Genomic DNA, 15,475 nt, shown 5'->3' on the forward strand with positions numbered 1-15,475 from the left:
CATGTTTTCTGAAACATTGATTACATTACATATATTTATATATATAGCTTCAATGTTATTTGTAAAATATCACATAATCAATGTATCTGCAAACATTGAGCCAAAGTTTCCTAGCATAAATGGGCATAAATGGATTTTTATCAGCATCTGAATGGAACAGAACTGCTCCTCTCTTCACTTGTTCTATGTATTTCTAAGCCTCTTCATATACTCTGTTCTTCATAGGATCGTATGTGGACTAAATATTTGGTTCACAGTCTTTTGTATTTGTTAGATCAGTTACATTTTAAAAATAAATTGAAAGACATACAGTTTTCTAATTCTTTTGAAAATTAAGCACACTATAAAATATAAAGGAAGTATTATGCATGGTTGCCATACAAATTGGAAAGAACTTAACTCTCAGAATTATTTCCTAAGAGCATCTCAAGAAAGGACAGTTGGCAACTTTACAATGCCCTTGTTTTTCTGTTTATTTTGTTTTGTTTTTCATTTCGGTAAAAATATCATCACAGACAGCCAATTGCATTCATGGACTGACATTTAAAAGCCATTGGACTACTCTGTGTTGGACAGAAAGTTATTAAAGGCATAATACTCTAACAGTTTTCTTTAAGCTAAAACTATCAGCACTACCAATAAAAGATGAATTTTTAGTCCAATAGGATAGTGAATTTCTTTTTCAAGAAAATACATCTGTTTACAATAGCAAAGACTTGGAACCAACTCAAATGTCCATCGATGATAGACTGGACAGGGAACATGTGGCACATATACACCATGGAATACTATGCAGCCATAAAAACGATGAGTTCGTGTCCTTTGTAGGGACATGGATGAATCTGGAAACCATCATTCTCAGCAAACTCACACAAGAACAGAAAATCAAACACTGCATGTACTCACTCATAGGCAGGTGTTTAACAATAAGAACACATGGACACAGGGAGAGCAGCATCAAACACTGAGGTCTATGGGGGGAACTAGGTGAGGGACAGTGAGGGGTGGGGAGTTGAGGAGGGATAACATGGAGAGAAATGCCAGATATAGATGATGGGGAGGAAGGCAGCAAACCACACTGCCATGTGTGTACCCATGCAACAATGTTGCATGTTCTTCACACATACCCCAAAACCTAAAACACAATAAAATATATATTTTAAAAAAAGAAAAGAAAGAAACAACCCTTTCTTCACTATGTTTCTCAGAGAACACTGTTTTTGGAGAAGCCTCATTATACTAAGAAAATGTAGCTTAGAGGGATTATGGCCACAAAGCAACATATTTTACTTAGTAGTAGAAGCAGGGAGCTTCAGCATCACAGTTACTTTCATACCTACAAAGACAGGCTCTCTGCATTTTTCAGAGTTTGAGCTTGTTTGAGGAAATAAAAATACTCAGTAGAAATTAATAAATTAGAACTAAAGTCCACTTCACTAAGTGCAAAACATGTTTGGAATAAAACTAAAGTATATTTGTGCACTTTCCATTGAGATTCCAGTAAGAAACTCAGAATTCATCTCAGAATGCCACTTAAGGACACAAAAGAGGGTGTATACTTCACTAGACAGTGATTTCTTAACACTGGTTAAAAATTGCTACTACAGTTGACCCTTGAACAACATAGGTTTAAACTGCACAGGACCACTTATATGCAGATTTTTTTAAAAATAAAAATTATACCGAGTATGCCTGCCTTTCCTGCTTCCCATTCCACTTCCTCAACTTCTGCCTCCATCATCCCTGACACAACAAAACCAACCCAATCCTCTTCCTCCTCTTCTTCAGCCTACTCAATGTGAAGACAATGAAAATGAAGACTTTTATGATAATCCGCTTCCACTTAATGAATAGTAAATATATTCTCTTCCTTATGATTATCTTTTCTCTAGTTTACTTTATTATAAAAATATAGTATATAATACATATACAAAATATGTGTTCTTCAACTGTTTTTTTTTTATTTCAATAGGTTTTGGGGAACAGGTGGTGTTTGGTTACATGAATTAAGTTCTTTAGCGGCGATTTCTGAGATTTTGGTGTACCCATCACCCAAGCAGTGTACACTTTACCCTGTGTGTAGTCTTTTATTTCTCACTCCCCTATCACACTTCCCACAGTTCCCCCAAGTCTTCAAAGTCCATTGTACCATTCTAACGCCTTCGTGTCCTCATAGCTTAGCTCCCACTTATGAGTGAGAATGTATGATGTTTGGTTTTCCATTTCTGAGTGACTTTACTTACAACAATGATTTCCAATTCTATCCAGGCTGCTGCAAATTCTACTATTTCATTCCTTTTTATGACTGTGAATATATGTGTGTGTGTATATATATTTATATATATCACAGAATACACACACACACAGATATATATATACACACACCAACAGAATACTTCTCAGTCATATATAAATGTACATACATACAAACATACATATATCACAATTCCTTTATGCAGTTGATTGATGGGCATTTGGGTTGGTTGCATATTTTTGCAACCACAAATTGTGCTCCTATTAACATGCATGTGCAAGTGTCTTTTTTGTATAATGACTTCTTCTATTCTGGGCAGATATCGAGAATCTGGGGCCCTAGAGCTCCCAAGAGATTATGACCTTTGTCTTCAGCTACCAGGGCAGGTAGAGAAAAACCATCTGGTGGAGGAAGGGCTAGGCATGCCTGAGTTCAGACCATCCTTGGGCAGGGCTTGCTGCTGCAGGTGTGGAGGATGGGTGTGTGGTTCTCAGGCCAATGGAGTTATGTTCGTAGGGGGATTATGGCTGCCTCTTCTGTGTCGTACAGGCCACCAGGGAAGTGGGGGAAACCTGGCATCGATAGGCCTCATCCCACTCCCACATAGCCCACAGCCTGAAAGGCCAGTCTCACTCCCACCATGTCCCTCAACAACACCAAGTTTCTTTTCCAGGCAGTACATGAGCAGGGCTCAGAACTTGCCCAAGGCTACCAGCCTCCTAGCTGAGAAATCAAGCAGGGCTTTCAGGTTTCTCACCTCCCCTTCTGCTGTGGCTTCTGTGCTGAATCTGCACTACCGATTCACCCGCTCCCCCAAGTTCTGTCCAGGAAACTTTGCATTCAGTCAAAATTGTTACAAAGTTCAGCTGAAAGTTTCCTTCTTTCTCTGGTCTTTTCTCAGTTCCTCTGGCAGCCCTCCTCAGCGCCCTCTGCAAAACAAAGTCAGAAATGGCTTTCCTGGGGACTGAGAGAGCCCACAGGGCTCTGTAGGCTCTCTCAGTCCCCAGGAAAGCCATTTCTGACTCAGCTCTCTAAACTTGTCTCAGCTCAGCTCTCTAAACTTGTCTCAGCTACAGGTAAGGTCAAAATCCTCCTCCCATGATCTATACCTTCTGGTTTCTTAGTAAAGGTGTGTGTTCAGAGACATACGATCCTACTCATACTTTCACATTTTGTGCACTCAGTTTTTTGGCTGTCTTTTGGGGTCTACAGGAGCATCAGCTTCCTTAAAAGGGTCTATGGATTCTCTTAGCTTTCCTGGTATGTTCTTGTGGTAGTTCTTAGAGCAAAAGTTTATTGAGTCTCCACATACTGGTCTGTTCATCTAAGTGGGAGCTGTAATTTAGTCCTGTCTCCTATCTGCCACTTTTCTTGTATCCTGAGCAATCATTTATATTTTCAATATAAGCCTTCCAGTCAACAGTAGGCTGTCAGTTAAGTTTTAGGGAAACTAATACAAAAGTTATTCATGAATTTTTGACTGTGGAGATAGTCAGCACCCCTAACCCCTACATTGTTCAAGGGTCAACTTTATTTCCTTTCCAAAAGCTGGAAACTGTTCTCTGAAGCACTTTATAATTTTTTTCATGGTAAGGTATACAAAGCTCTCTTACTTGAGGCTCAGTCAAAGCTTTATTCACCTCTAATTAGAAAATCTGCTCTAAGAATTCTTATGGATTGATGCCTGCAATTGGTGAACTGTCTATTATATTTAAGACTTTCTCACCCAAATTAGGTAAAACCAGGTAGGTAACACTTACTTTAAAGAATCCTAACTCTAATTTTCACATACCCTAACTAGGTGTGGGTGTACTACAAACAACACAAAACTATACTAAGTTTCCATTTCAATTCATGCCCACAATTAAGAAGACCTTTAATGATGCCCAGTAACCACACAATGCTTGGCCAATCCAGTTAAAATCCTGATCTGGATACATGTCTTGTGCTTCTCCTTTCTCTTCAAATCCAAAATAGTTTCTTACCTATCCTGAATTACAACTATGGTTTTGCTTCTTAATTCACTGAAAAAGTTGAAGCAAACAGGAGAACTTCCACAGACCCTACCACCTCAATTGCAAACCTGCCAGCATTTGCCATTGTATTTTCTGCCTTTCTGCCTATTAGTCTAGATACTGAGCTTCATTTCTGCTTGTGTTTAGTTAAGCCTATCACTTCTTATCTTGTAAAGGACATCCCTTCAGCAAGTAGTCTCTTTCTCTATTGCATTATCAGTATTTTCCTCTATTTTGGACTGTTCCTATCAGCATACATCACAATGGATACCTTCTTTTTGAAATGCTTTCTTCCTCTGGCTGCAAACATACTACACTCTCTTGGTTTTCTTGCTGTTACTCTTGTTTTTCTTTCTTGGTCTTCGTTGCTGTTCTCTTCTTCTTCCCAACCTTGATAAATGTTAAGATGTCCCAAACCTCACTGTAGCAAGGAGACAGAACTTCTGTTCTTCTCTAACATCTTCTGCTAACATCTTTTGTTATGCCATCCAGTCTCATGGTTTCAAATTCCATCTACATGCTACCTCACAGACTTAGAATTTCAGTTCACAGCTGTACCCCAAACTCCAGACTCTGAATTTCAAATACCTTTGCGTCTCCATTTAGACATCCAGTAGACATTTAAAAATCAACATGTTAGAATTACCGTATTAAATACTCATTTTAATACAAATTTAATTCGGTGTCCTGTATTTTTATTTGCTAAGTCTGGTGACCCTATCACATGTTCAAAACTGAACTCTTACTCCATTCCACAATCTTCCCCAATTCGGGTGATGTCAATTCATCTTTCCAGTCATTTATTTCAGAAATCTTGCAGCCAGCCTTGATTTTTCTGTCTTTCGTATCTTCCATTTTACATCCAATCCACATTTTTTGGTTCTTCTTTCAGAATATAACCAGAATCCAACTACTTTTCACTGCTTCTGGTGTTCTGCTAATCCTCTCCCTTACAACCAAGCCACACTTATCTTCCTCTAGGATTGCTGCAATTCAACTCCTAATCAGGACCTCTTTAGTGAACCCTTGCCTTCTTACAGTCTAGTCTTAATAAGACTCATTCATAAACTAATCCTAGGGCTGTGATGAAGATAAAAGTAGTGCTATAGTGAGTATACATCTTAAATTGTAGAAGCCTGAGTGATCCTCTTTAAAACGTAAGTGAAATTGGGCTTAGAGTAAAAGCCACGATTCCTGCAATGGAATGACTATAAAGCCCTCCCTGCATTTTTTTTCTCTCTCTCTCACTTTATTTCCCAAAAATCTCCTCTCCTCCAGCCTTCTTTACTCTGTTCCTTGAACAAATGAGGTAAGTTCTTACCTTAGATCCTTTGTACTAGTGGTTTCTTCTGTGTAGAGTGGTCTTTCTTCTAATAACTGAAAAATAAGGCCCTTTAACTGCCTTTAAATCTTTTCTGTAGTATCATAATATTGTGAAGGACAACCACATTATTATTTAAAATGCTACTTGTTCCCCCTCCTCATCATTTCTATCTCTTAACTTAGACTTATTTCTGTTGTCTATATTTCCCCAATATAATGTAAGATTCACAAGTACAGGGATTTTTCTCCCTCTTGGGTTCATTGAGTATCCTTAGCACCTAGAAGAGTGCTTGGCATGTGGTGGTGATCAATAAATATTGAATCAATGAAAATCCAGGCACAGAAAGAAAGAAGCAATGAGACCACATTCCTAAGGCAATATACAGAGAGTCTGACAGAAGTGTCATTTTATCCATTACTTTCTGGAAGGCACAGACTAGGAAAATTGCACAGATTTTAAAGTTCTGCTTACTTGCGGATGGACTAACAGAAACAAAACAACTTTAAAAACATGAACATTGAATCACAGAATAAAACAAGCCAATGGAAAGAGCTTCTTAGCACTTAAGTATGTCACTGATAGGTCTATTGTTCTAGACATAAAAACAATAGGAAGCTAAATGTAGTAGAAGTAGTAAAGAACAAACATGAGGATTTTGAATATTTAGCTATATTTCAAGTACTATTTAAAATACTTCTACCTGATTCTTCTTTACCTCGACATATATTAAATGGAATATATTTGAAACTGTCTTCTTTTTAAGACAATTTTCTTCACATCTGCTTGCAATATGCCTTTTCCTTATTCATAAGAATGATATTTGATTGAAAAAATCCAATACAATATGGTATTTTAGATGAGTCTATATATAGCTCAGATAATATCTTAGCTAATAAATATCAACAGCTAGAAGTTCAATAGATCATGTATTTCCTGATTCTTTTGTTTTTAACTCAATAGAATATTCAACAGATGACTACTGGTATCATTAGAAGGCAGTAATACATTGAAACCATGTTTGCTTAGCCTAGCAAAATAATGAATTGTGCTGTGTTTATCCTTTTGTTTCTAAGGCCAACTGTTGACTTTATTTAATACCCTTTTAACATGCTAATAGCTCCTAATGGTCACATCAGCCATCAGTTAAACAAACCATTATGTTGGGAAAAGAAATTTCAATAAAGGCAATTCACTAATTTGTTGACTGTTAATGGACATTAGCCCATTCAGGACCTTAGCCTAGACATATAGTTTAACTCAGAATCTATTATAGCAGTTTCTCCACACAGAGCAAAGAGGCTAATTCAGCATTCTAAGTACTGTTTCCGGAAGACATGCTACTTAGATTCCAACACGCAAATTAGATGTTTTCAGTCAGCAACATAAAGAAAAGAACCTGACAAAAAAAATTGACTTTCAAATTATATAATTTTCACACAGTTTATGATTAAAGATAAGTTTACCAGGGTCGTTTTAATCTCTTCTCAAATTAATAAAGAACTGTTACAGTTATTTTAGTCTTAGAACCAGTCATTTCTCTCATAGCTTCAAAGTATATTTTATACAATCAAAACACCACATCATTATGCCAGAAAATGAAAGTTGAAAACATTTTATAAATAAGATTTTGCTGTTCACTTCATGCTTGCCTTCACTGACAAGAATTTAAATTTCTGAAAATGTTTTAGTGCTGTATTTTCAACTAATTTATTTATTAAGATTTTAAATAAAAACAGGATTTGATGGCTGTTTTCAAAAAAATTACTCAAAATCTGATATTGGAAGATGCAAAGTAATTAATGCATAGTCCCTCAGTCTTAACAGGTAAGTTCCTTTCCTGTTTATTTTCACTGTTGAATTATTTTTTTCTGCAATAATTCCAGGACACATATGAAGCTACCCAGAGCCCCTTTACTTCAGTGTAAACTCAATTATACATTGACAGACCCCAAAGCACACACATGACTGTGGAAAATCATTTAATTATACTCATATTTTACACAGATGCCATTCACATTGTCCTAGAATGGGGTAAATAGTACACAATTAGATTTATCATGTAATATGAAAGCCAAGCAATGAATCCATTCAGGATTTCACTTTTATCCCCTCTGTCTTCAAAAACAAGCTGCTTCTTCTTGAACTGTAGTTGAGGTGAGTCTGAAGACTTCTGCAATTTCTGAGGATATTATCGTCACATGTTAAAACACTTTTTTTTTTAGACATTTTAATAGTGAGGAGGTTTCAGGTCATGAAACAACTGAAGATTTAGAAATCAAGTTTCTCAGCTTTGAAATTTGAAGAAATACATTATAGACAGTGTTCTCACAACAAAGAAACATGAGCTCCAAAAAAATTGTCTTTCACGAATGCCACTTAATCATTTAATTACCTCAAAATATAGAAACGACATGTCCTTGTCACACAATACCCTCTTTATTATAGTTGGCCTATAAAGCAGCTTATATATGTTCATCTTTAAATGATAATAAAATGTAGTGAAAAAATATAAATATCCGTATTTATTATATAAACCAAATGATGTGCCCATACTCTAATAGTATTGTCTTTATCTCTAAAAATTACAAAAAATATATACTACTCAGTAACAACTCCTACATTTAGTTATTAAACTTGCAAAACTTTTCCTAAAAATTTCTTAGGATGGTAATTAACATGCTTATTTGTTTATTTCAACCTATGTATTATCCTTTAATTGTACATTATTATTTCATGTGCCATACTGTACTTTTAACATATATTGAAGTTTTATATGATATAAATATATGTTTTTAATGTTAATACATAAAGCTCAACAACATATGATTTGTTGAAAAAATACTGAAATTTCTCTGTCTTGAAGTATAATAAATACCTGCCACTTTCAATAACTTCAAATAACCAAAGTAATCATTTTTACTCACTCAAGAATTCATTCAGGCCAGATGCAGTAGCATACACCTGTAGTCCCAGCTACTTGGGAGGCTGAGGTGGGAGGATCACTTGATCCCAGAAGTTTGAGGCTGCAACTTACTATAATTGAACTTGTGAATAGTCACTGCACTCCAGCCTGGGCAACATAGTGAGACTCTATCTGTTAAAAAAATAAAGAATTCAGTTCAATAAACGTTGATTAAAATGCAGGCTTTACAGGGTTGCTTGTGAGAATTAAATATGATGCATAATACAGCAATGTTGATGCTCACTAAGTTTTTGGTAGCTCTCTGGAGGTAGAGATAGAACCTAGCTGGTACAAAGTTTAGAGTAAGGGAGGCTGATTATGCCATGTTTTTAAAAGGGAATGAGCAATTTTCCAACAATGAATAAAAATAACTCAGTTTTCAAAATCCTGGAGCTGCATTTTCCTCTCATGCCATTATGTCCCATCTGTCATTATGTCCCAACCTAACTCTTGGCTGAGGAGTGACAGAATCCCATATCCATCTTTTAGTATAACAACATTTATTTTTTAATTGACCACAGTATTCAGCTCAGCTACGGCTATATTTCTTAATCCATGGCTCCTCTGAGGGAAGAGTCATCTGTATCCACTTTTACAGTTATGTTATGTCTGTCATGATCCCTCTCAGACATGCCTGGTATAGCCATTTCTCGTTCCAGTCTCTCCTTCCTGAGAACACCATCTAACTGCATAGTGGCCCTAAAGTCACAGAGGGTTACGTGATAGTGACAAAAATGTAGGCAGGGCTGGGTATGTGCTTCACCACAAAGACACATCTGCGTAAAAGTTAGAGAAAATTATAGTCATTACTGAAATAAAACAAAATATTACAAAAAATGAGAAACAACAAATTTCATTATATGAAAACAGAACCAGTGTCTATATACAAAATCAGAAGCAGATTCAGGGTCTATACACTAACCAGAACAAATGTCTAATGATATACATTCACTGGAAAATAATCCAAGTACATTAATGCTCTGTATGAATCACTTGAAGCATAAGCACCCCTGTAGATGGTCATGCTTTTGCAATACTGTCAAATGACAGAGAAACTCCTTTACTTACTGTTATCCCATGCTGACTCTCATTCTACCTAAGAGTCATAGTCATGTTCAACTTGTGAAAACCAGCTGGGAACATGGAGTCCATTTTTCGTTTCACCATTGATAGTGAGAAGATAAGTTGGCAACCACATTTGTTTATCCTCCATAGGCTCATTACAAAGTTACCATGTTGATCTATCAAGTCATGGAATAATTCAGTTGATTGACTGGAAACCGTTAATGGATTTGTTGGCCTTAAATTGACTTCTTTTACACAAAGAAAATATTTTTAGGTAAGGGGTATTTTACTTGAGTTCTCCATAAGCTTAATCTGATTACTAAATTAGATGCTGAGTTCTGTTGTACTATGAAATCCGCCCCAGTCATCATTGTAAGTGGTGAATGCAACCACTGGGGGGAAACGTCAATGACCTGGGAGATGTTATAGTCCAGAACTTGTTACCTAACCAGCCCTACAATCTTATCAGTTAATTTTGTATTTACCACAATTCTAATCACGGCGCCATTTTACCAAACTATGAGAGATACCCATAATCAAATCTTTTTTTTTTTTGAGACAGAGTTTCACTCTTGTTACCCAGGCTGGAGTGCAATGGCGCGATCTCAGCTCACCGCAACCTCCGCCTCCTGGGTTCAGGCAATTCTCCTGCCTCAGCCTCCTGAGTAGCTGGGATTACAGGCACGTGCCACCATGCCCAGCTAATTTTTTGTATTTTTAGTAGAGACGAGGTTTCACCATGTTGACCAGGATGGTCTCGATCTCTTGACCTTGTGATCCACCCGCCTCGGCCAATCAAATCGTTTTAAAGGAAGAATTGCATATTGAGCATTTTGTTAATTGTGTCTCACTTCAACTTGTGTACTTTGAGCTCACTTATGTGCTAGCCTCCCATTCAAATTGAAACTGGCTGATGCTTGGCACATCTCTTTTTATTATTTGCATAGATTTAAGAGGTACAAGTGCAGTTTTATTACATGGTTATATTTTATACTGGTGAAGCCTGGGCTTTTAGTGTAACCATCACTGGAATAATGTATGTTGTCCTCATAAGTGATTTCTCATCCCTCAGCCCCTCCCACTCTCTCACTCCTTCAAGTCTCCAATGTCTACAATTTCACACTATGTCCACGTGTACAATTTATTTAGCTCCCACCCATAAGTGAGAATGTGCAGTATTTGACTTCGCATTTCTGAGTTATTTCACTTAAGATAATTGGCACATATTTTCACATTTGCCCCTAGGTGCACAAGCAGTCCTCTTTTTGTAAATGCCTTATGACTATACTCATTATTTGCTAACTCTCTCTAACTTTTCCTTTCATTTCATTCACTCATTTATTCACCCAACAAATGTAATTATATTGGATTAACTATTATATGCCAGCTCTGCTCAAGATCTTATGAAATAAGCAGTTAATTTAAACATCAGAATAGCAGGAAAAGCAGAGATTACAGTTTTGAATAATTTCTAGTGTAGAGAAATGGATCCAACTCTTTTGAATCCTCTAACTTTTCATATGTTAAGTTCCTTCACTGATAATTTGATATGCTATTTCTTATTTCATAAGGAGCTTTCAGGGAACATTTCACTCAGAATATTTCCTAATTTGGTTAAAGAACTCTAGTTTCAAAATATTGAAAGGTGATTCTCTTAGAAACTGTATAATGATTGATGGAAAGAAAATGGCATTAAAATATTAGTTCTTCTTTTGCATGTATAAGAAATAGCTAGAAATTGCTAAAGTATAATCAGTCTTTTCTATTTTTAGACTTGATTATAAAGCTAGTTTTGCCTATAATAGTAAAGTTAAAAATTTTTCACATTGCAAACTATAATCATAAGTAGGCACTATAATTTAAAATACCTAAACCTAGTAGAGTAGAAAGTGGATCATTTTCAGCTGTAGACATACAGGAGAGGTCACAAAATGGAAACTCAGGAACAAAAAAAATTCCCTTCTGGTCTGAATTAGTCCATTCTCACAATGCTATAAAGAACTACCTGATATTGGGTAATTTATGAAGAAAAGATCTTTAATTGACTCACAGTTCTGTAGACTATACAAGAACCATGGCTGGGAGACCTCAGGAAACTTACAACCATATTGGAAGGTGAAGGTGAAGCAAGCATATCTTTACCATGGCAGAATAGGTAAAAGAGAGTGAAACTGGAAGTGCCATACACTTTTAAACCATCAGATCTTGTGAGAACTCACTCGCTATCACAAAAACAGCAAGGAGGAAATCTGTCCCCATGATCCAATCACCTCCCACCAGCCCCCTCCTCTAATTTGACATGAGATTTGGGCAGGGACATAAATCCAAACAATATAATGGTCAGATGACATATTTTTAATTGCACTTCCAAGTTTAATTGAAAATTTTATAAAACATTCCAGAATTCTGTCTTTACTTACAAATTAGAAGATCTGGTCTAACAATAGTAGGCCAGATTTCCCATATGAGAATGTTCAGTGGTCATGAGTGCTTCCCAGCCCTTTAGGCAGAGTATGCACTTTTCAGATAACACTTTCTTCTCATTCATCATTGCTATGCCCACAATTTTCTTCATTCACATTTATTACTTGTTTAATCCCATTGGCATTTGATTTTGTGGACCATGGTCCACATTAGATGTTGTGATATAGGATGAAGCCTGTGAGTATTGTAATTTCAATCACTAGAATTGATTGAGGTGAAGAATGGGAGGCTCTCCCAAGTAGCATCCAGTCTGGAAGTTATTCTATTCCTACCCAAACACAAACAATGGTTTTCACATTTCCCAGCATATCTGAGCTGAGGCGTTTCTGTGAGAAAGCATTAATCACAAAAGCAGTAAACTATAAGAAAGCATGTCACAAAGTCAATGGACTTTGCTAAATGTTCTTTAGGCAATAGTAGAATTTATTTATTTTCAGAATGGATTATTTGAGAATCTGTTGTCAGTTCAGACACAAGTGAACAGGCTAAAATGGTTTGGTGTGGTCATGGTTACCATGCAATGGATAACATGTAACCAGCAAAGGATACAGAAGATAATCAGCTTAAAGACAGCTTTTGTGTGGAACGTATGCCAAGCACACTACCTTTCACATAATAGAGCCTCAATAAATATTTTTGAATAAATGGATAAATGGTTAGATTAGCTAACTAATCAAAAAATTGCCTCATAATTCTGAATATGTTTGCAATTCCTTTCAATGATAATGCTTATCCTCAAGTCACTACTAACTTTCCTTTTTTTTATTTTTTTGAGACAGGGCCTCACTCTACTCAGACTGGAATGCAGTGGCATGATCTCAGCTCACTGCAATCTCCGCCTCCCAGGTTCAAGCAATTCCTGTGCCTCAGCCCCCTGTGTAGTCGGGATTACATGCATGTGCCACCACACCTGGCTAATGTTTGTATTTATGTTTTTAGTGGAGATGGGATTTCACCACGTTGGTCAGTCTAGTCTTGAACCCCTAGCCTCAGGTTATGCACCTGCCTTGGCCTCCCTAAGTGTTGTGTGAGCCCCCATGTCTGGCCCTAACTTTCAATTACTATAAAAATCACATTGATGTCTTAGTTGAAATCTGAAAGTTCATGCTTCACTTATTTATTAACCTCTTTGTAGTTTATTTAATATGAACAATTAAATTATTTTCAGTCAATCCTCCTTTACTGTCTTTAGAACTTTCTGACCTAGCAAAAGCCATTTGAAAAAAAAGACTATTAACAAGAAAACCCACCTTTGATATTTACAGGCATTATTCTGGAGTACTGGTTGTCAGACCACATAAACATCGTATCTTATTATATGATATCCAATCTGGTCATATTCCCATTTGCGTATAAGTACTAAGCACTTTCATTATACTATAGCCAATCACATTGTGACACTATGAGTAGAAGAATCAAACAACATTAAATAGACTTCTTTGCAGCTCGTGGAATGCCAACGTTAAAAGGACTTGCCGCCTTTGTCTTTCTCAATACTTCTTGGCTGGAGGAGCAGGAATCTCTCACCATGAATCTATCCTCATTCCATTTCTTGGCTGGTATAGGAAGGAAAGGTGAATCTTGAGTATTGTCTCTGAAGAGATGGAAACCTGAAATGGTTTCCATTGAGGACTTGCCGCCTTTGTCTTTCTCAATACTTCTTGGCTGGAGGAGCAGGAATCTCTCACCATGAATCTATCCTCATTCCATTTCTTGGCTGGTATAGGAAGGAAAGGTGAATCTTGAGTATTGTCTCTGAAGAGATGGAAACACTTTTCTACAGTGTTGGAAGTCCTCTCAAGTGATTTTACAGGCCACCCAAGTAAGATCCTGAAATTTCCTCTCCTTTCCCCAAAAGTTTGCATTTGAAGTTTGAAATGATTATCCAAACCACATTATGGTCTCTGGCCTGATGCTGAACACAGTTTGCAGTTAACTGAGACCCCTCTTGCTGTTAATCTGTAGATATAAACTTCTTTGATACTGATGTCTCCTTAAACAATTCTGAGTTTGTGTAGTCCCCTTGGGCAGTTCACTGTCTTCTGCTGTTGGAGTTAGCAATAGATATTAGGACATTTCTCTTTACCCCATTTCATGTTGCACTGAGCATAGGTGATTTATGACACCTTAAAACCTAATCCAAGGACTTCTTTCTAATCAACAGGGATCTGTGTGGTCCCACTTCACAGCATCCCTGATGCTGTAAACACAGAGCATTGAGGGATAAATAAGAAGAGAAGAAAAACAACTGCCATCAGAAGCAAGCACAAAATAAAAGGGAACAAAATAGAAAATGCAAATAGTAAGTGGTATGAAGGGCTGAAGTTACTACCTACTGAGTGTTGAGTCATAAGCAGTATAGACCTGGTATCTGGCTTCTTCAGGAAAGCAGAAACTGCAGTTGATCACCATAAATCATATTCCAATTATTGAAGCCAGGAGCTGGAGTGGAATTCCTCACACAAGAAAGGAAATAGAAGATACATCTGCCTGCCACAGCAGAGACTGTGGCCAAAATAAAACTTCAGCCTAAGGAGGTGGGAGGAGGCAGACAAGGCTATGAGAGAGACCAGGAAGTGACTTAAGCCACCTGCTGATGTAGTCACTAGTTTGGAGATACATAGCTATAGATCTGCTAGGCACTAATGCTAAAAAGAAACCTCCCCTGAAAGAATAAAACATTCTTTTAGTAAAATCAAGGTTTGTGAATCCATTCAGATCTGTACCAAAAATTAATCAGCAATATATGAACTTTTTTAAAATAAGCAATATATGAACTTTTTTTTAAGACATGACTTTGCACTCATTAAAATGACTATTTTTTAAAAATTTTACTTTAAGTTCTGGGATACAGAAATAACAAGTGTTAACGAGGGTGTGAAGAAATTGGAACCCTTGTGTACTGTTGGTAGAAATGTAAAATGGTGCAGCCACTACATAAAACAGTGTGGCCGATTCACCAAAAATTAAAAATGGAACTACCATATGATCTGTCAATCTCACTTTTGGGTATATACCGAAAAGAATTTAAAGCATGAGTTCAAACAGATATTTATACACCTATGTTCATAGCAGCACTATTCATAATGCTCAAAAAATGAAAGTAATTCAAGTGTCCACTGATGGATGAATGGTTAAACAAAATTGGTATATACATACAATGAAATATCATTCAGCCTTAGAAAGGAAGGAAGTTCTGACACATGCTTCATAAAAGAACCTTGACAACATTAAGCCAAGTGAAATGAGACAGTCACAGAAAGACGAGTACCATATGATTCCACGTATGCAAGGTACCTAGAGTAGCCAAATTCATAGAGACAGAAAGTCAAATGGTAGTTGCCAGGAACTTGGAGAGGAGAAAATGAGAA

At 36.7% G+C, this 15,475-nt stretch overlaps 1 long non-coding RNA gene across 3 annotated transcripts in view; it reads right to left on the minus strand.

The window, feature by feature from the left end:
* The window catches only part of LOC135268339 (uncharacterized), a 627,138-nt gene that overhangs the window by 370,826 nt on the left and 240,837 nt on the right, over positions 1 to 15,475 (minus strand). For 2 of the 3 annotated variants that reach the window (XR_010336632.1, XR_010336631.1), the window contains exon 5: positions 8,518 to 8,687. The exons of the other annotated variant lie outside the window; for it this stretch is intronic. This is a non-coding gene — a long non-coding RNA (uncharacterized LOC135268339). The remainder of the gene's footprint in view (positions 1 to 8,517; positions 8,688 to 15,475) is intronic. 3 annotated transcript variants of the gene reach the window in all.

This window comes from Aotus nancymaae, unplaced genomic scaffold (assembly GCF_030222135.1).
Source record: "Aotus nancymaae isolate 86718 unplaced genomic scaffold, 86718_ANA_hifiasm-v0.15.2.pri h1tg000040l, whole genome shotgun sequence".
Taxonomy (NCBI): Eukaryota; Metazoa; Chordata; class Mammalia; order Primates; family Aotidae; genus Aotus; species Aotus nancymaae.